The sequence below is a fragment of the Abramis brama genome (genome assembly GCF_963993115.1).
Source record: "Abramis brama genome assembly, chromosome: 5".
Lineage (NCBI taxonomy): Eukaryota > Metazoa > Chordata > Actinopteri > Cypriniformes > Leuciscidae > Abramis > Abramis brama.
In genome coordinates this window covers 43,051,286-43,071,243 of record NC_139967.1, presented here as the reverse complement: position 1 = coordinate 43,071,243, position 19,958 = coordinate 43,051,286, and the positions used below count along the sequence as shown (strand labels likewise).

General features: G+C 37.9%; 2 long non-coding RNA genes across 2 annotated transcripts; one reads left to right on the top strand and one right to left on the bottom strand.

Moving 5' to 3' along the window:
- The first annotated feature begins 706 nt into the window (after positions 1–706).
- On the top strand, positions 707–16,791 carry LOC311082528. The gene is made up of 3 exons (XR_014606137.1): positions 707–1,265; positions 1,376–1,441; positions 16,280–16,791. It is a non-coding gene; the product is annotated as an uncharacterized lncRNA (long non-coding RNA).
- A 96-nt stretch (positions 16,792–16,887) lies between these two features.
- Positions 16,888–18,850, bottom strand: LOC311082529. The gene is made up of 2 exons (XR_014606138.1): positions 18,179–18,850; positions 16,888–17,896 (listed from the first exon to the last, which is right to left on the bottom strand). It is a non-coding gene; the product is annotated as an uncharacterized lncRNA (long non-coding RNA).
- Positions 18,851–19,958: the final 1,108 nt, after the last annotated feature.

The following is a 19,958-nucleotide window of genomic DNA, read 5'->3' as shown; positions in this document are numbered from 1 at the left end:
ACTGCCGACCGGTGGATCATTGGGGGCCTTGCAGAGAACCATTTGAGCGGCGTAAACACAAATTAATAAAATGAAAAGAAATATCTGATCATCTTCCATAAAGTGGTTACTATTTACATCTCATAACATCTGTAAACTCTTGCTTTACCAAGGCATTTTCAGGCTGGTCGGCCTCAGCGGTGTAACAGCGCTCGTCAGGAGGGTCTTGCTGTTCACAGAGGACCAGTGCAAATCCAACGAAACGGTTTAGTTTTAACGGTGGAAGAGTGTGTGGTAAGATAAGTTGCTAAACATTTAATATTTGACATCTGTTTTACAATAGAAATGTTAAACGACTGACAGTTATATCCAGTAATGCAATGTTTGTTTGTTTTATACAAATTTTGTTGTTTTGAATTGAAAATATGCTATCTTTTACATGATTCATGTAATTAATAATAAAGTGTCGAGACCAGAAACATTTTGTGTTTTTGACATTAGACATACAAATGTGAATGTATGCATGTCATAAAACATAAATATTATTTACAAATATTTTAAATCATGAGCGTATGTGGGAAAGATGCTATAGATAGTTTTACAAATATTTTAAATCATGAGCGTACTTGGGAAAGATGCTACTAGATAGTTTTACAAATATTTTTCAACTCAAAAGTATATATGCATATAATGTTTATTTTTAATGAATTTTGAATTGTTACCCAATGTTACCCCAATGTTCAAGACATGGTTACGGCCTTTCTGGTTCTTGGTTCTTTCGTTTAAGATCTTAAAAGAATTGCGAATACTTGCAACGTTTTCTTTGCTTGGAAGCAGACCATCTCTTCCTGTTACCCAAGTTGAAGGTGTGACATCTGCTGTGAGCCAGTGAGAATGCGAGACTGACTCACTGACAGGAGAAAGTCTCAGGCGGTGATATAGCTACTTCTAAAACACTGGTTGCATTCTTTTTTCATATGATAATGTCAAGAATGTTTTATTAAGTCTTTCTGTGCTTTATATACATGGCATCTAATTCTCTTTCCTTCCCGGTTGTCTTTCTTATTGATTATATAACTACTTCAGTTTAGTTTAGCGATACACAACAAGTTAGACAACCTTTCAGTCTCAACTCTAGCATAATTGTTTTGAACATCGACTTTTATGATGTTTCTTTACAGTTTGATGATGCTCGACTGTCGACAGGAGAAAGTTTTAGTCCTGAATGCGGCGAAAAGCGTTTGTCCTGCAATTGCTCTCAATTACGAAGCAAGAAATACATTTATGTAAAGACATTTATTTAGTAACACCGTTAGTTGAGTTTTGGTTGTGGCGAGTGAAAATTAAAATACACTTTAGTCAGTGTATATAATTCTCGTTTTCGCTCTGTTTTCAGGTAAAGAAAAACAAGCCAAGGAAAACAACGCAAATTTGTCAGCCAAGCCAGCTAAAACAACACATGGTAAGTGAATTTCAATTACTTTATACATTAGCTTTTAGTCTATAATCATATTTGATTACTAGTTTGTGTAAAAGGCAACGAAGATTCAGAATGATCATTAACTTATATGCGAAAACTGTCAGATTAAGATACGGTTGATTAAGTCGGCTGAGGAAACATTAGGATGGTAAATGCAATCATTACAAATACTTACGAAATTGTTATGTTTGGAAACTAAATGTTTTTGCTCTGTTAAAGATGTAAATGCAGTAAATTCCAGTGAGACGCTCTAGCGCCAGACTGCAGTGCGATGCTGCGCTCTAGCGTCAAGGCTGCGTACTGCACGCTTAAACACTGCTTTTTTCACTTGATACAGTGTACAATATGAATAATTACAGTAATTTCATAATTAATAACTAATAATGAATAAAAATGAGGAACGCTTCACGAATTTGCGTGTCATCCTTGCGCAGGGGCCATGCTAATCTTCTCTGTATCGTTCCAATTTTAGTATATGTGCTGCCGAAGCAAGCACGAACTGAGGGAAATGAGGAGAACTATTTATAGCCAGGACCCCCAGGTATGTTCTCATTGGTGGTAAGTGGATAAACCACTTATTCTACTCACTTATGTCAAATGTGACTGTAAATCATGGTGATATGAACCTGTAAACCTATAAAAACCATGATATTTTCGAATCAGCAGTTTTGTTTAGGTTTACCATACAGCTCTCTAGACCATATGCAAAGGAAGACTGTCTCTACTAGCTGTGATAGGACATCTCGGTGTGACGCAGAGACGCTCTTTGTCTCGTGTTACACGCCCTCCCCCGCAGAATGCGCAGAACTTCGCCCGTCTGCGGGGGAGGGCGTTTAACACGAGACAAAGAGCTCCTCTCTGTGTCCCACCGAGACGTCCTATCCTTTCACAGCTAGTAGAGACAGGCTTCTTCTGCATAGAGTCTACAGCTCAGATTATACTATCACATTTACAGTCACATTTGTTATAAGTGAGTAGAATAAGGGGTTTATCAACTTGAAACCACTAAACCACATCCCTTGGGGTCCTGACAGGCTTCTTTTGCACATGGTCTATTGCTCAGATCACATTTGATATCCGCGTTTCTCACACAATAGGCTCAGAGACCAGGAAACTCTTTTCAGAACAACTGTGGCAGTGAAAAGACTGTGAAATGTCTAATAATCACAAAACTCAGAACAACCACTTGAAAGATTTGATCTGACGCCAGGATCAACGGGGGTTGTGTGCAACATACTTCCGTATTCAGGTCAAACAAGTTGCACCGCTTCCGGTTCAGGTCTTTTGTATGTTTTTCTATTACTTTGAAGAGCATAACCGATGTCCATCGCATTTGCAGATTACATTCATATATTAAAATGAATAAAATAACTAAATAACCAACACTAAAAATAACTAGCTAGGTTAGCTTAACTTAAAAGTCCACAGACAGTTGTTAACACTTTCTCAGACAAGCGGATTTTTATCTGCGAAGCTTAATGTGGCCATGGGTTTTGTTAATAAATCCATCCGAGTGATGCCAATGATGATGGTTAAATCAAAGGGGAGAAAGTACATGTTATGTAGAATATGACTAAAAATGAGCAATAGGGCCCACCAATCCCTGTCTAAACCTATCTGAAAAAAGTAATGGGACCGGAGCAATATATAGTCAGGGTAACCTGAGAGATGCAATCCAAATGGTTTCAAATCTTTTCGAATTTGTTTCAAATTGTTTCAAGTTTCAAATTCTGCTGTAAAGCAGCTCTAACAAGCCAATAGTGTCATTATACAGCTCAAGTGTGTTCTGTGTTGATTTGTTTCTGTATAATAACGGCAAAGATAATCAACTGTGCATACATACTGTATATACAATGTATTTGTGCACATACATGTACGTGTGAGTGCCGTAACTCCTGTGTGCTCCACTGCACACTGAACAAGCAAAAGACACAAGATGTATAACGGTTTGTGTGTAGAGTTACTATGCAAAAGCACCTTTTTTAGAAGAGTTAAAATAGTTTTGAATGAAGTGTTTGCTTTTGCATTAGTGTGTGATGTTTTGTGTGTAGAGTTTTGAGAAAAGGAGCCATAGTTTCAGAAATTGTATATAAGCATTTGAAAAAAAATAAAATATTAAAAAACTGTAAATAACACTCAAAAGACACTCACTTGTCGCCATCTAGTGGTGTAATTGGTTTCCAAGTTTTGCCACCACAGGAATAAATTACGTTTTGAAGTATTTGAAAACAGGAAAAAATCATTTATTTTAAGTTGTACAATACTTTACTATATTACAATATAGTCCAGGCTTTTTAGGAAAAAAGGGTGATGAACAAATTTCAACAGAATCAAACTCAACTGATTTTGTATCCTCCATATGTCCTGAGTAAGGAAAAAAAAGCCCCGAAGAATCCCATTAGGGGAAAGTTGAATCTTGTTGACAAATAACAGTAAAATACTTGATGTTAAGGTCTGAATGGAACCCATTTAGGCTACCCATGAGCATTAATACATAGAGGCAGGAAGAAGTACTTTAAACCAGCCTTTATTAATTTTTAAGAGATTGGGTTTGGGGCTGGGTCCATGGGACTGTTTCTGGGGGACGAGTCTGAGGCAAGAACAGGAGACAATGGTAAGGATGGTAATGGTATGCAGAAGACAAAAGGTAAGTAAAATAAAAAAGTAAATCCCCAGAAACAGTCCCACGGACCCATCCCCAAACCCAATCTCTGCAATAATAATTAATAAAGGCTGGTTTAAAGTACTTCTTCCTGCCTCTATGTATTAATGCTCATGGGTAGCCGTAATGGGTTCCATTCAGACCTTAATATTAAGTATTTTACTGTTATTTGTCAACAAGATTCAACAAGACATTTTCACCTGGCTATACCCAATGTTTAGATCTGTTGTGGTATTTATGCAAATTAGCACATACGTAATTAGATTATGCTCCGTTTGTCCATGTTAACAAACAATTAAAAAAAAAACTTGTAATACATTTTTTGTTTGTCTTGATATAAGTAATCAACTCAGTAATTTTCACGGTGATATCTAAAGGTTAATTTTTTTTTACCCTATTCATGTGAGAAAAATAATGAATAGGCGTATGAATAGGCTATATTTGGGTCTTTTTCGAAACTTTCCCCTAATGGGATTCTTCGGGGCTTTTTTTTCCTTACTCAGGACATATTGAGGATACAAAATCAGTTGAGTTTGCTTCTGTTGCAATTTGTTCACGGATGACCCCCATTTTGGCTTAAAACGCCTGGACTAATATTATACTTACCATATTCCTTTTCACAGTATTTTTGATCAAATAAATGCATCCTTGGTATTAAATGTCAAAAAGGCAACAAAAAAAAGTCACTCACTTGCACTGGTCAAAAAGACACTCACTTGTCGCCATCTAGTGGCATAATTAAGTTTTCCCACTGTCTTAAAAATAACTCACCCTGAGAATTACCAAAAAAATTGAGTTTTACACACAAAAAAGAAAAAAAAGATTAATTTACCCCTTAGTGGCCATATACCGATTCTGATGTTATACGAATAATGAATTTGCAAAGACCTTTAATCTGTTTAATCTGTTCACTAGCCATATTTTTTTTATTTTTTTTATTTTTATTAATGCTTATTACAAACTCTCGTGGAGACAACAACAAAAAAACAGGCAAGGCATCAACAAAATGCAGATTTGACAATGAAAAAATAAATAAAATAAATAAAAATAAATAATTTAAATAAAATAAGGCATTGTTCTCAAATAAATAATGTGTTACAGGACCAAAAACATTTCAGCAGCATAACAAATAGCTTCTACAGTTTGATTACTGACTGAGCAAAGGAAGAATAAATGTTCTGTTCGTTCTGGGTTTTCATGACAAAAGTCGCAAGGATCAACCAAATCTACCCCTCAGTGTCTCCGCAGATGGATAGTAGTTGTTAAGAATTTTAAATTGCATTTCTTTTACTTTGGGTGCAATTGGCCATTTTATAAATTTCCAATGTTTTACTGCAATTGTTGGATTATCTAATATTTTAAGTTTTATCTTCCTATCATAATCATGATATATATATATCCTTTGAAAGCTTTATTTAAATATTTGTTGTCCCATTTTTTGTCCGTAATGTTTAATTCTCCTATCGTTAAGTTTGGAAGTTTGATTTGGACATTAGAAAAACTAATTGTGTTTTTTATCAGCTGTATCAAATTCACTGGGATAGATTTACAGATTTTCTTATATTCTTTAAGAGAACATTGAATATTATTACATTTGTTTTTTAAATCTAGTAACTGTAAGATTTCACCATTTATATCTAAAATGTCATGTACAAAGATAATGCCTTGGTCAAACCAAAGCTGGTTGAACAAAGACTTTTTGTTTGATACAATTACTCTATTATTCCACAAGGTGGCACAATGAGGGGTAAAGTTATGGGTAAATACCATCTTCCAATGATGCAAAACTTGTTTATGAAACTCAGATAATTTAAAAGGTATTTTAGAAATTTCAAAGTCACATTTCAAAAGGAAGTTTAACCCACCGAACCTCTTGAAAATACTTTTTGGAATGTGAAACCATATTGAATCCGGCTTCAATAGAAACTCTTTCAACCGCTTTATTTTAAATGTTCCTACCATTGCCTCAAAATCCACTGTTTTGATACCCCCCCCCTATTATACTCTTTAACCAACTGAGATTTTTTAACATAGTAGGTCTTATTTCTCCAGATAAACTTGTATATAATGGAGTTAATTTTCCTCACGTTTTTTGGAGCAATGTAAAGAGATTGACATGGATAAATCAGTTTGGATATACCCTCAGCCTTGGACAATAAGTTACGCCCAAAAATGGAAAGATCTCTACTAAGCCAGTGGTTTAAGGATACTTGTATTTGATCAATTTTTTCTTTCATATTAATTTCCTCTCTTTGTTTTTCATCTTTAACCATCTCAACTCCAAGATATTTAACCTCTTTTTTAACAAGGATTGACATTATTTCTGTATCTATACAGTCATATAACGCAAGTAGTTCACACTTTTTCATATTTAAACAAAGACCTGAAGCTTTGGAAAAAATTGAAATTATTTGCAATGCATTGCTAACCATAGATTTATCCCTAAGGAAGAAGACAGTGTCGTCTGCAAACTGACTGAGGCGAAATTCATAATCCAAAAAATGTACGCCCTGAAAATTTGGATGATTTAATATCAGATATGCTAGTAGCTGTGTACATAAAATGAACAACTTGGGACTAATTGGACATCCTTGTCTTATTCCGCAAGTTATATTTATTCTAGGTGTTAGTCCTGGGTTTAAGGAGACATAACTGTAAATATCAGTATAGAACATTTTGATCACTGAACAAAATTTTTTGTCGAAACCAAAATTTTCTAAAGTAGAAAATAAAATATCGTGTTCTATAGAATCGAATGCTTTGAAATAGTCTATAAATAAAATCAGGCTTTCCGATTCCAGAATAGACCGATAGTCCAGCATGTCCAATATTAATCTCACATTATTATGTATACTTCTACCTTTTATAAACGCAGAGTGAGTTTCATCTACTATTTTATCAATTACTGTTTTCAATCTCTCTGCATATATTAACGCTAATAATTTATAATCGTTGCAGAGCAACGTAATAGAGTGCCGAAGTTATGACGTCACTTTGTAGGCCAAAACGCGGAAGTGAGTTAGCATTTTAGCACTACCGGTTCCCTCGCCCTAAAGTCTATGGGTTTTTTGAATGGGTTTTTGCTAAATCGCCTGAAATAAGGTCTGTGGTTAACAAAGCCTCTAAATATTTTCACGTTTTGATCTATGACATAAAACACACCAGTTATAACCTGCTTGTGATTTTTTTTAAACTTTATTGTGTCTTAAAAACGGTGGTTGCTAAAAGGGACTACATCCTTTGGCGGGGACTTTAGACGTCATCATGACAAACATGAAATCTCTCACGAGCCCGCGTTTCAGCTTCACGGTCTTAGAAGTTTACCTTTCAGTTAATATACATAACGTTATTTTTGTTTTGTCCCGAGATGCAACCACAAGTCATCGAATGAAATCTCGTTTGACCATTTTCCGTCCGATGTTACCCAGCGGAGACTCTGGGTTCGTGCCAGATGGAGTAAAAAAGGCTAGCAGTAGCAAGAATAAGCGTTTTTCATAACCAAATCAACAGCTAAAATACCTTTTGTCTTTCTCTTAAAATATCTAAAAGCTTGTTTACTTTGCCACTGTTTAATAGATTAGATCCGCTGCAGTTTTATTAAAGGCTAACGTTACGTTGAGAAATGTGTTTAATTAAAATATTCAAAATAATACCTGGTTTATTGACTTTTATTGTAACTTGTTTGGATATAATTATAGAAAGGGTGGGTCCTGCACCCTGATATTTGTGAACTTGGCTTTTACCCACTTATAATAATATGATTGTATTTGTAAACAGCATTACCGGTAGTTAAGGCATTAGGTAACAATGATATTAATCTTTGTTATTTTAGTAGTAAATGTTAACTATATTTAATGTGCTATATAAACGTGGACAATTCCCAGAGAACACGCTGATATGTATAGCCTTAATGCACTGTAAGTTGCCTGTCTGACACACAAATTAAATGTTAAACTATTGTATACTACTTGTATACTATTGTAACTACACTCCAGTCAGCTCACAGTAATGTGAATGTGAGATAAAATTTACTACACTGGCTCTCACATTGGGGCTTGTGGATTACCAGGTAAAAATATATAGAAAATGTTAACAAAATTAGTATATGTGGTTTATTTAGGGAACATATATGGTTTAATTATAATATATTATAATAAGCATTTGCTATTGGACAATTCTCTTTAAATTCAACATACAGTGAGGAAAATAAGTATTTGAACACCCTGCTATTTTGCAAGTTCTCCCACTTAGAAATCATGGAGGGGTCTGAAATTGTCATCGTAGGTGCATGTCCACTGTGAGAGACATAATCTAAAAAAAACATCCAGAAATCACAATGTATGTTTTTTTAACTATTTATTTGTACGATACAGCTGCAAATAAGTATTTGAACACCTGAGAAAATCAATGTTAATATTTGGTACAGTAGCCTTTGTTTGCAATTACAGAGGTCAAACGTTTCCTGTAGTTTTTCACCAGGTTTGCACACACTGCAGGAGGGATTTTGGCCCACTCCTCCACACAGATCTTCTCTAGATCAGTCAGGTTTCTGGGCTGTCGCTGAGAAACACGGAGTTTGAGCTCCCTCCAAAGATTCTCTATTGGGTTTAGGTCTGGAGACTGGCTAGGCCACGCCAGAACCTTGAAATGCTTCTTACAGAGCCACTCCTTGGTTATCCTGGCTGTGTGCTTCGGGTCATTGTCATGTTGGAAGACCCAGCCTCGACCCATCTTCAGTGCTCTAACTGAGGGAAGGAGGTTGTTCCCCAAAATCTCGCAATACATGGCCCCGGTCATCCTCTCCTTAATACAGTGCAGTCGCCCTGTCCCATGTGCAGAAAAACACCCCCAAAGCATGATGCTACCACCCCCATGCTTCACAGTAGGGATGGTGTTCTTGGGATGGTACTCATCATTCTTCTTCTTCCTCCAAACACGTTTAGTGGAATTATGACCAAAAAGTTCTATTTTGGTCTCATCTGACCACATGACTTTCTCCCATGACTCCTCTGGATCCTCCAAATGGTCATTGGCAAACTTAAGACGGGCCTTGACATGTGCTGGTTTAAGCAGGGGAACCTTCCGTGCCATGCATGATTTCAAACCATGACGTCTTAGTGTATTACCAACAGTAACCTTGGAAACGGTGGTCCCAGCTCTTTTCAGGTCATTGACCAGCTCCTCCCGTGTAGTTCTGGGCTGATTTCTCACCTTTCTTAGGACCATTGAGACCCCACGAGGTGAGATCTTGCATGGAGCCCCAGTCCGAGGGAGATTGACAGTCATGTTTAGCTTCTTCCATTTTCTAATGATTGCTCCAACAGTGGACCTTTTTTCACCAAGCTGCTTGGCAATTTCCCCGTAGCCCTTTCCAGCCTTGTGGAGGTGTACAATTTTGTCTCTAGTGTCTTTGGACAGCTCTTTGGTCTTGGCCATGTTAGTAGTTGGATTCTTACTGATTGTATGGGGTGGACAGGTGTCTTTATGCAGCTAACGACCTCAAACAGGTGCATCTAATTTAGGATAATAAATGGAGTGGAGGTGGACATTTTAAAGGCAGACTAACAGGTCTTTGAGGGTCAGAATTCTAGCTGATAGACAGGTGTTCAAATACTTATTTGCAGCTGTATTTTTCAAAACCTCTAACATTTAAAAAAGTAAACAAAACCGACATTGAACACTAAAAATTCTGTCCAATTCTGTCCAAAGTATATTAGGGCTCATCTCAACCAAAACCTCCGCGAAACAAACTGCATAATGATGGGTCTTGGCATGTTGTTGTTCATTGCACCTTTTATCCCCAAACGGTGAACGGTGTCAACATTTCGGCGGAGCTCGTCAACAGACATGGGGACCACTCTCGTAAGGATACCTATGACTTCATCTCTGGTCTTCTCATCTTCCTTCTCAGGTAACCCCAAGAGCCTGAGGTTCCATCTCCTCTTGTATCTCGCAGCTTCCAAAACCTTCTCTTTCAGGGATTTGTTTTCTGCAGCCAGGAACTCAACTTGTCTTTGTAGCTTCTCGATGTTTTCTTTATTTTCATCCGTGGCTCGTTTATTGGCGTCGGTGCGTTCTTCGATGTTCTGCAGTTTGCCTTCTAGGGCATCAAACTTTTTCAGAGCTTCTTGAACATTATTCATCCTCGCTTCAATGTTTTCCAGCTCCCCGTCTATACCGTCAAATCTTTTCATCACAGACTCAATAGCTAGCGTAAAGCTATTTGCATTCTCCTCCCTTACCTTCGCGCCTCTCTTCCTCAACTTTTTGGGTTGCGGACTATTTATAGTGGTTTGGTCGTCCTCGAGATTAGCACAAGGTTGCTCCATTTCTTGGACTTCGTTTTCACTCGTTTCACTCATATCACTCAGCGCCGTGGTGCCGTAGACATGGTCGACGATGTTAGCTTCACCACGTTTTTCCATCTTTCCGGTAACTTGTTAGTTAGTAAATTCTGTGCAGTTAATTCTTCAAAAGTTCAATAATTTGACAAAAACGAATAAAAGTCACTTCTATCACAATATGGTTTGGTTGATTTTTTTCTATAAGTAAAGTTTGGACTTGAAAAACAAATTTTTTTTTTCGGAGCCTGCCTGAGACTAAACCGCTCACTCCGCCATCTTGATTTGTCTCCAGCCATATTAAAGAACTAAGGCCACTGGCATTATTTGAGGTACGATCAGTCGGCACTCTTTTTTGTGTTACTTTTACATATTTTTTTAAAGCTTTGTTCACTGCCAGTTTTCACTGGTAATTGTTCACTGCAATTATATTGATGAACGCGAAATTAAAAAAAAAATCTCATTTTGTTATTGATTGGAGAAACGAAGCCGTTCCAAACGCCACACGCTGGTGTCTGACTATTAATGGTGTCTGTTAAGAGACTATTACTATTATTACTTTTAATTATACTAATTTCGTGTGAACCCATGAATCATGCTGATCATCGCCCCCCAGCGGTGAACATTGAAATTTCGAAAGTTTCGAAACAGTGATGACGTAACGAAGCATCGTTTACTGAAATCGCGTGACTTGGGCAGTTTGATACACGCTCCGGACCAGTGGTGTAGTCTACGTGATACGCAGGTATACGCCGTATACCCACTAGAAAAGGCCAAGGATTTGCGTATACCCACTTAAAAAAAGCGTGAGGATACGTATCAACTTCGTTTTGTGTCAGAACTTTCACACTTCATTCATAAATTCACCCCGTCTGTGTTTGCGAAGCGACGGATCGAATCGAGGAATCCAGTCACAAATGGAACTTGCTATATAAAGCAGAACGTCACGGAATTTGGCTATTTTTGAATGAATAAATCAAAAGCAGCTGCTGTACAATGAATAAAATCTCGATTTGGACTAGTGTCTATGAATATTAAAGCTAAAAGAGACTGCAATTGTTCTACGCGTCTCTGGGAATGAGCGCTCAGTGTGTGCTCCACTACACACACACACACACACACACACAGAAGCACGCGTGACTCACGCTCGTGGTGTTTTCAGCGTTTCACTGTATTGAGACATGATGTAAGCTACACATGTGCATTTCATCGCAGAGCTGCTATGAGAGTCACTTGATGAGAATTTTACCATTTCATTTGATAAAACTATCGCCATTCATTCGTTTCATATACACACAGAAACTGTTATGTCTTTACGACAACCTGTCAAAATAAAAGTTCTGTATAACTTGAAGAAATTATAACAGAAATATATTACTATTGCACAGAGTATACAACAGGCCTAATAATAATAATAATAATAATAATAGTTTATTAAAACACACAGAAACTCAAATGTCTACAACCCACCAAAATAAAAGTTCGGTCTAACTCAAATTAATTAGATAGAAATTGCACAGTAAAAGGTATTTTAAAATAAATTTTTTTTCAAAAACACCATTTCTAAAAGTAAATTTGTATTTGTGCCTATAATGTTTTTAAAAAAAAATTGTTGAAAATTGTCAACTGATAAAACCTGTGCTTCAGGGACCATATTCATATAACATCTAACATCTTATATTAGAGTATACTCACTACAAAAAACTAGACTACACCACTGCTCCGGACCACCATTTCTTTATTTTCGAAACCTGATTAGTATTGAAGTTTTATGCCTCCAGAGACGATGTAGCGAAAGAGAAGTGAAAATTTATGTGACTGTTAAATTGATGTGTATTGCGTGATGCAGTTGCGGAGAAGCAGCCTTGTTAACGCACGTTCACACATCAAAGAGATCATTGACTAGAATTAATTTTTGCGAGAGGGATGAGCAAAGGATCGAGTGGTAACAGTTCTTCAGACCTAAAATGAGCTTATATGTTCAAGTTCATCTGGTCTTGGTCAGGTTTTGTTTTTTTCTTTTCCCTGTTTTTCTTCTTTGTTGTCTTTCCTGATTTATTTAATCATCCTGTCGAGTGCTTGCTGTGAATCGATGCTTTCTGGATTGGAGTTCCTGGATTCCTGGCTGGTTTTCGTTCTAAATCGGGACTGGCGAGCTTATTTGCGTGAAACCTAACAGCGAGTCGTGATTGCGTGAAACCGATATTATCATTGCCGATTTGGATGGTAGGAAATTGAACTAACAGCACTTACACTTTTCACTGTTCATTTGGAAGGATTCAGTCACGAGGAGAGACTGAGTAACCCGTTTAACGATTTCAGCCATATTAACAAGGTTGTGAATATAACTTGAGAGACTGTGAGACTAAACTCATTTTGAAAACTGAGAGGTTAAATCCCTGTGAAGGGAATTAAATGTGAATTTTTGGGTTTATTTCTTTTTTTTGTATTAACTGTTGCTTGATCAGATGTGATTGCTTTGAAAATTAGAAGCCAGAAGAAGAGACATATTCAACAAAAAACCTTTTTTTCAAAAGGTATCAAATAAGGAATTGAACTTTAATTGATTATTTTCTAAATTAAGATTTTCAGCCATAAGTGAGTTCAGTGTTACTGTTGGTGACTAAATTTGAATTTTATTTATTTTTCCAAAGAAACAATGAAATACGAGTGAAACATAGAAGGGAACAAACAACCCAGCAAACACATTTACGTTGTGGCAACGTCTCTGGCACGTTGTATTTCTGCTATGGCAACGTCGCTGTCTACGTGCTCGCAACATTGTAACAACGTAGAATTGTAAGACGTGACAGGGCTGTAGCAACGTTGCTGCGCGACATTCAGCAACTGAGAGACGACATTCTGACAATATTTTTATATGGTGTATTTTGTTAGATAATTATACTTTTTATCGTTTATTGTTTATCTATATTATTATTTAATGGGGCTATCAACACCTGCAAGTGTAGCCTACACTTTGAAGAGTAAAAATGACAGAAGGTTTCGTTAATTCAACTTTATTAAAACTGCATATAATCAAATTGCACTTCCAAAAGTCATACATTTGTGAAAAAAAAAAAAAAAAGAAATAAAGGAATATACAAATTTATTTTAAGTATAATAAATAAAACATAAAAAGAAAAGGCAGATCAGAACATTTAAAGAACAAAACCGGGTCTGTATGGCGGACAGTAGCCGAAAGCAGGTGTCACCGGGGAAACATCCACAAATTCAGAGGAGCAAAGAAACGAATGAGACTAAATAGCGGAAAAATCAAACGAAAAACTAAACAGTGCGAGCGATGCTACATTAATCACATTATAATTAAAGTTGTAGGTTGTGTTTGATAGCTGAGGTAGGCTAAACGCAATACTCACGTATCCTTGCTCGATGATGAATGAGAACACAATGAGCCCAACAACAGGTGGTTGGAATTTAAAAGGCTGATTTTCGCGCTTCAGGGCAGTGACGAGTACATTATGTAGTCCAGTGGTTGTCAAGACAGCGTTGGTACAACCTTAAGCAATGGCCCTGAACGGTGGTTTAATACCAACATTGTGACAACGCTGTAACAACCTTCACCACACAACGTAGTTATAGCAACCTTTTGGCCATGTTGTTAAAACGTTGTTAGAAGGTTGGCTACGTTGTGCCAACGTTCTGTGTTTGCTGGGAAGAGGTTAATGTATTAATTTACATAAACAGTGTTTAAAAGACAAGTGATTAAACTCACCTTTTGAGACCTTTAGAGTATTTGAAGTCCTTGAAACCTAGAAAAAAAGAGGTGTTTAAAGAATTTATTTTATTTGTTTGAGAAGTACTCATTGTAATTTTATTTTATTTATTTTTCTGTTATACATTCCAGTTATTGAATTAAAGTTTTTGAATTCAACACAAACAAAATAATACAAATAGTTAAACCTTATACCTTGTGTGAGTGGCTCATTATTGTTGTGACATCCTTATTCTATAATTTAGTCGAATTTAGTCTTCTGATTGAACTGGTCCATACTCAGACTTTGTGTCTGTACCAAATTGAGTGAAGGGTTACATATCATTTTCGGGACAATTAGGGCCAGATTCGGGTCAACAGGTTAGATTTTGGGACGTCTGGTCACCCTAAGGCTGATTATTAAAGTGTTCATTGGATTTAAAAAAAAATATAATCCCCCCAGTAAGTTTTATTACCATAATACATAAATATATATGTATATATGTGTATATTTATATGTAATATGTGTGCATGTGTGTGTGTGTGTACGTATGTATTATTACATTTGTACGTACAGATTTTAATTAAAGACATGGGTAGTAGGGGTCCCACAGATAAAGGCAAATCACAGAGGAGACGAGGGAAAATCACAAACTACTAGGAGACTGTTGTATAACCACAAAGTCCAGAGGCTTTCATTTAGTCATTAATAATAATAAAAAATATGGAGTATTAAATTACAAACAGTAGGAACATTTTTTTTATTGCCATCCTTCATCTTCTTTGTCAAAGGGGGTGAAGTTTTTTTAATGTGTGTTCAGTGTTCAACTAAAGTTATTCCTCTTTGAAAGTTGTCAGTAGAGCACGTCTATCTGCCTCATCATTACCACATTCCTTCTCATTCTCTGAGGGAATTAAAGCTTACTAAAACATTCATTCTAAAACCTTTACATTCTAAGACAAAGCCAAGACAAATAGCAGAAGATATTCTTGGTGGCGTCCACAGTCCTTTTATAGAAATACTTTAGTTCAGTGGTTCCCAATTCCAGTCCTCGTGACCCACTGCTCTGCACATTTTGTATGTCTCTTATCTGACACACTCAGTTCAGTTCATGGAGTCTCTCCTAATGAGCTGATGATCTGGTTCAGGTGTGTTAAATAAGGGAGACATACAAAATGTGCAGAGCAGTGGGTCACGAGGACTGGAATTGGGAACCACTGCTTTAGTTGTTAATTGTAATATTTTTTGTAAAGGGGAAATCAACTATTCAGGTTACAAGTTGTGGAAACATATGGTATAATATAACAACTTTTTTATGCACTTTCCTTTGCACAAAGCAAACACGAATTTTAGACACAGAGAATAATAAAATCAGAGATGCACATTTAGTTACAAATAACTAATGATTTCCTGCTTGGATCGCAGCGCTGAAGCAGAAAAGGCGTAAAGAAAGGGGTTCACGCTCTCTGTGTTTATGAAGAAAAGAGCCCCAGTTATATTGTGGCTAGCATTTGAATCCCATTACACTACCATTAAAACAACGTTGTTGATCGTACAGGGGATGCCGAATATAAAGAAGGCCACTACGATTCTGACGGCCAGTTTTGTCAGCCTGTGCAGTTTGATTTACATACTTTTTGTCAAAATTTGTGCATGAGTTTTGTGTTGTTTGTTGTGGTGTAACTAGCATTTCTGTCTTCCTTCAACATCTGTTAATGTTAATGCAAGGTCATGGACAATATATGAAGGGCAGAGCATATACTGTACACTGCAGAAGACTTTCAGATGCAATATATCTCGGCATGTCAACTTAAAGACTTTCTTATTGTGCAAACACAACTGATTAATATGCACATCAATAACCATTTGAAGGGTGATCTGTTTGTTGGTTCACAAAACCCAGAACAGGACATTTTACATTTATTCACTTTTATCCAAAGCAACTTAAAAATGAGGAAAAGGCACAAAAAAAAACACAAGCGCTCAAAATACAGTTTCAGACATTGCTTAGAGTAGCACAAGCTAGGGAGGGATTAAAGGAAAGTGATAGCATATAATTTTTTATTATTATTATTTTTATCAGTTGTCTTTTGAATGTTGCCAGGGATTCTGCATTCCAGACGAAGGCAGGGAGATCATTCCACCAAGCAGGGGGAACAGAGGAACCTCATGGATCTTCTCTGTGGGCCCGCAGTGAACGGAAATGTTCTGGAGAGTGATTTTGTGCCTCTCTGTGATGGTACCACCAGCCGTCGCTCATTTATTTGTTACGTAAATAAAATATTCATTTAAATACTCCATATACTCTATAATTACACTCTGTGTATTTATATAACATTTCAATTTTATATTCAATACTTAATTTTTTTAAATATATTGGTTTAAAAATAAATGTGCATGTGTATATATATATATATATATATATATATATATATATATACACACACACACATTTATGTATTTATATATATGTATTTAAAATACTCGAATTAAAATTGCATTTATGTTCTGTTAAAATAATATATTGTAAATGGTTACATGAAATGCATCTGATATTGTATTTTTTTGTATTATATTAAAATAGCATGTCTTTATTTCATTAGAAAATAAAAAAATATTTTACGGTATTTAAAATACTCAATATGCTGCCTGTCTCTTGGTATATAGTAAGAATTGCACAAATGTCTAACAAAACAGAAACATACACAGACATGAGAAATAAAAACTATTTATTTATGAACAAATATGAACTAAAACATATTTATACAACATTAATTATTTATTATTGATTATCAATGTATTCTTTATTTTACAAAAAAACAAAAATGTTTATACAAGTATAGATGCATTATTGTCCTTTCTTAATTTCCTCCATCCACTGCCCCCCAGTCTTCCCAGAGGCCTTTGCACAAAAATGGACACCCCGGAACTGGCTGTGGCCAAACTCTTTAGTTTTTGGGTGTCCACATTTTGGCAAAGGTACTGTTCTGGGTTTTGTCTTTTCTTACGAATCAACCCTTGTGCTGCGGCTGCCTCCGTCTGCTTTTTATGCCGCCAAGCTGTTGTCTTAGGCAACTTCTGGTCAGCAGGTGTTGGTACAACAGCAGCGAGTGCATGTGCAGCAGCAGGTGGTTCATGTGTGTGTTCTGGAGGAGGAGGATGAGGAGAATGATGAGGAGGAAGAGGAGGAGGAGGAGGATGGCCTTGAACATGCTGTCTTGCCAGTCCAGATGTATCCTCATTGATGGCGAACACAAAGGCTGAGTGCACATGCTGGACTGGTTGTTCAAATTTTGACAGCATGGGTGGTAAGTGTTCAGAGGCCACCAAGGGAGCAGAAAACGGCTAGACGTTGTGCTGCAGGACCTCCTTCTCCGGTCTCTTCTTTCTGGCATTATGCCTACGTACAGAAAAAACAACAATTAGCATATGTAGGTAGAGATGGGTGGAATGTGCAAATAGACAAAAATGAACAATTTATTCCTGAACCTACCACTAGAAGAGTGTGAGCTGGTTCAAGTCAAAAAGCTTCAATTTAGTCCGGGCCATGATTCCAGGGCTGTCCAGGACTACATCCCTGATCATCCTATAGGCCCGGAGTATGGCAGCCCACCGGTTCATCCTGACCCTGGCGATAGTCTGACCAGCAGGGTAAATGCGGCCTCAACCAGACGACTCGCATTGGGCCACTGAGTCCCCACTGCCTTCACCAAGGAAGCATCTGAGAAGTGAGAAAGGGAGAAAACAGTTTTAATCTGATTATTTGAAGAATATGGGACAAACAACTGAATAACACTGTAATGTTGTGAGATACAACTAATAGTGTATATTGTTAATCAACTAAATAGACAGCTCCAATGAATTTTTTTTTCTCTTGACTTTATTTTTATCTAAGTAACTTAAAGTGCAAAGAAAAGACATAATCTGCAAGAAAACTATTCCATGAAATACTGTCTTGAAACATACGAATGCTCCAAAGTAATGGGTTAATTTGGAAACGTACCGCTTCAGACTTTCGATGCCTGGGGTCACACTGGTTGCAGAGTGGCTGACCTTAAACCTGCCCTTCAGCACTCGGTCACGGTGGCGAGGCGGGTAGATGAGAGGGCCCTTGTCATGCTCTGATAGGCTGTCCCACAGAGCGACAATCTCATCTACCTTGTCCTGTGTGGCAAACCCTGATGGCGCAGGTCAACCAGACTGTTGGCCAGCTTGACGACATGCTGATATCCAGCTTGGCCATCTGCTGGACCTCTCTCGGATGATGACAGACCAGGAGGTTGTAGGGCCGCCGTCTGTTGGTGAATGGGCTGCAGGGCGTTGCATCTGGGGTGTCAGGATCGGCAAAGTCTTCCTCAAGAGCTCTATTTGTGCTCAATGTGTGTAATGCAGATGTTTTAACACCACATGGGTGAAATACAGCTGCTACCCATAAGTAGCATGACCACAATACCTGTGTATTCGCCCGGGCTGGTATAGTCCTGAACCATCCTGAAGCCCAGAAGCTGTTCGCTCAGGACGTTCAGGTACTGCTGCATCTGGCCGCCGTAGCAGATGTTTTCCCTGCTGCCACCTTCAACAGCAGCGACTCCACGTGCTTCGTTCCACTGCACCAGCCCTTCGAGCAGGTCACTTGAAAGTGCAAGGCACTTGCACTTGTACCTAAAAACAAAGGCAGAAGTGATCACCAAGAAAAACACTGAGTGTGCACACACAAACAATTATTTTTACACATTATTTTTGTGTAATGCAAACCTGGTACGAAGCGATTCAGGTGCAGGTGGAACGACTCCAGGGACGTTGTGCCACGTGCACTAGCGGTACAAAGGCAGAATGACCCCTCCCTTGGTCACCTCTCCTACCTTCCTGTACAGCTGTACACCTGGCGGGTCCTGGATGCACTTTATGTGGTGCTGCTGGGTAAGCCAGATCTCCTGCATCCTCTCCTGGTCCAAAACCCTGATCCCCATGGTGTCTGTTGCCCCCATGAAGTCCTTAAGCAGCTTCTCTATGAGCTTCTGCTTAGTCTAATGGGCCCCACGAGTGCGGCAATGCCTTGCTAGTTCTTTGGCGGTGGGCTCGCAGCCTGTTACCCGCTTGGCCTCCTTCAACCTCTCCACATCTGAAGCATCCCACTCGAAGATGCATGGAGAGAGGTTTTTCATGAAGAGCCTGTACAGCGGTTTGCTGTCTGTGGTTACTCCTACTGCAAATCGCCGCATGAAGTGCCACAAATCCAGCCTGTCAAGCAGCTGGTACCACTCTGCGAACACAGCGGCTGCCTTGCCTTTGCCCGTGGAAGAGCAACAGTCCCGGTCCACATATAGGACTTCTGGAGGAGCTTCCCCGGCTCTGCGGAAGCGCTCCACAAGTCCAGAGCACGTGGGAAGAAGACCATCACCCTCAGCCTCCGTAAGGACACACATGAGAACCTGCCCAAATTCATTGTCCACGCCTGTGACCAGTGGTGTAGTCTACGTGATGCGCAGGTATACGCCGTATACCCACTAGAAAAGGCCAAGGATTTCCGTATACCCACTTAAAAAAATCGTGAGGATGAAAAAACAACAACTTCGTTTTGTGTCAGAACTTTCACTTTCATTCATAAATTCACCCCGTCTATGTTTGCGAAGCCAGTCACAAATGGAGCTTGCTAAGCAGAACATCACCGAATTTGGCTATTTTTGAATGAATAAATCAAAAGTAGGGCTGTACAATGAATCAAATCTCGATATGGACTAGTGTCTGTGAATATTAAAGTTAAAAGAGACTGCAATTGTTCT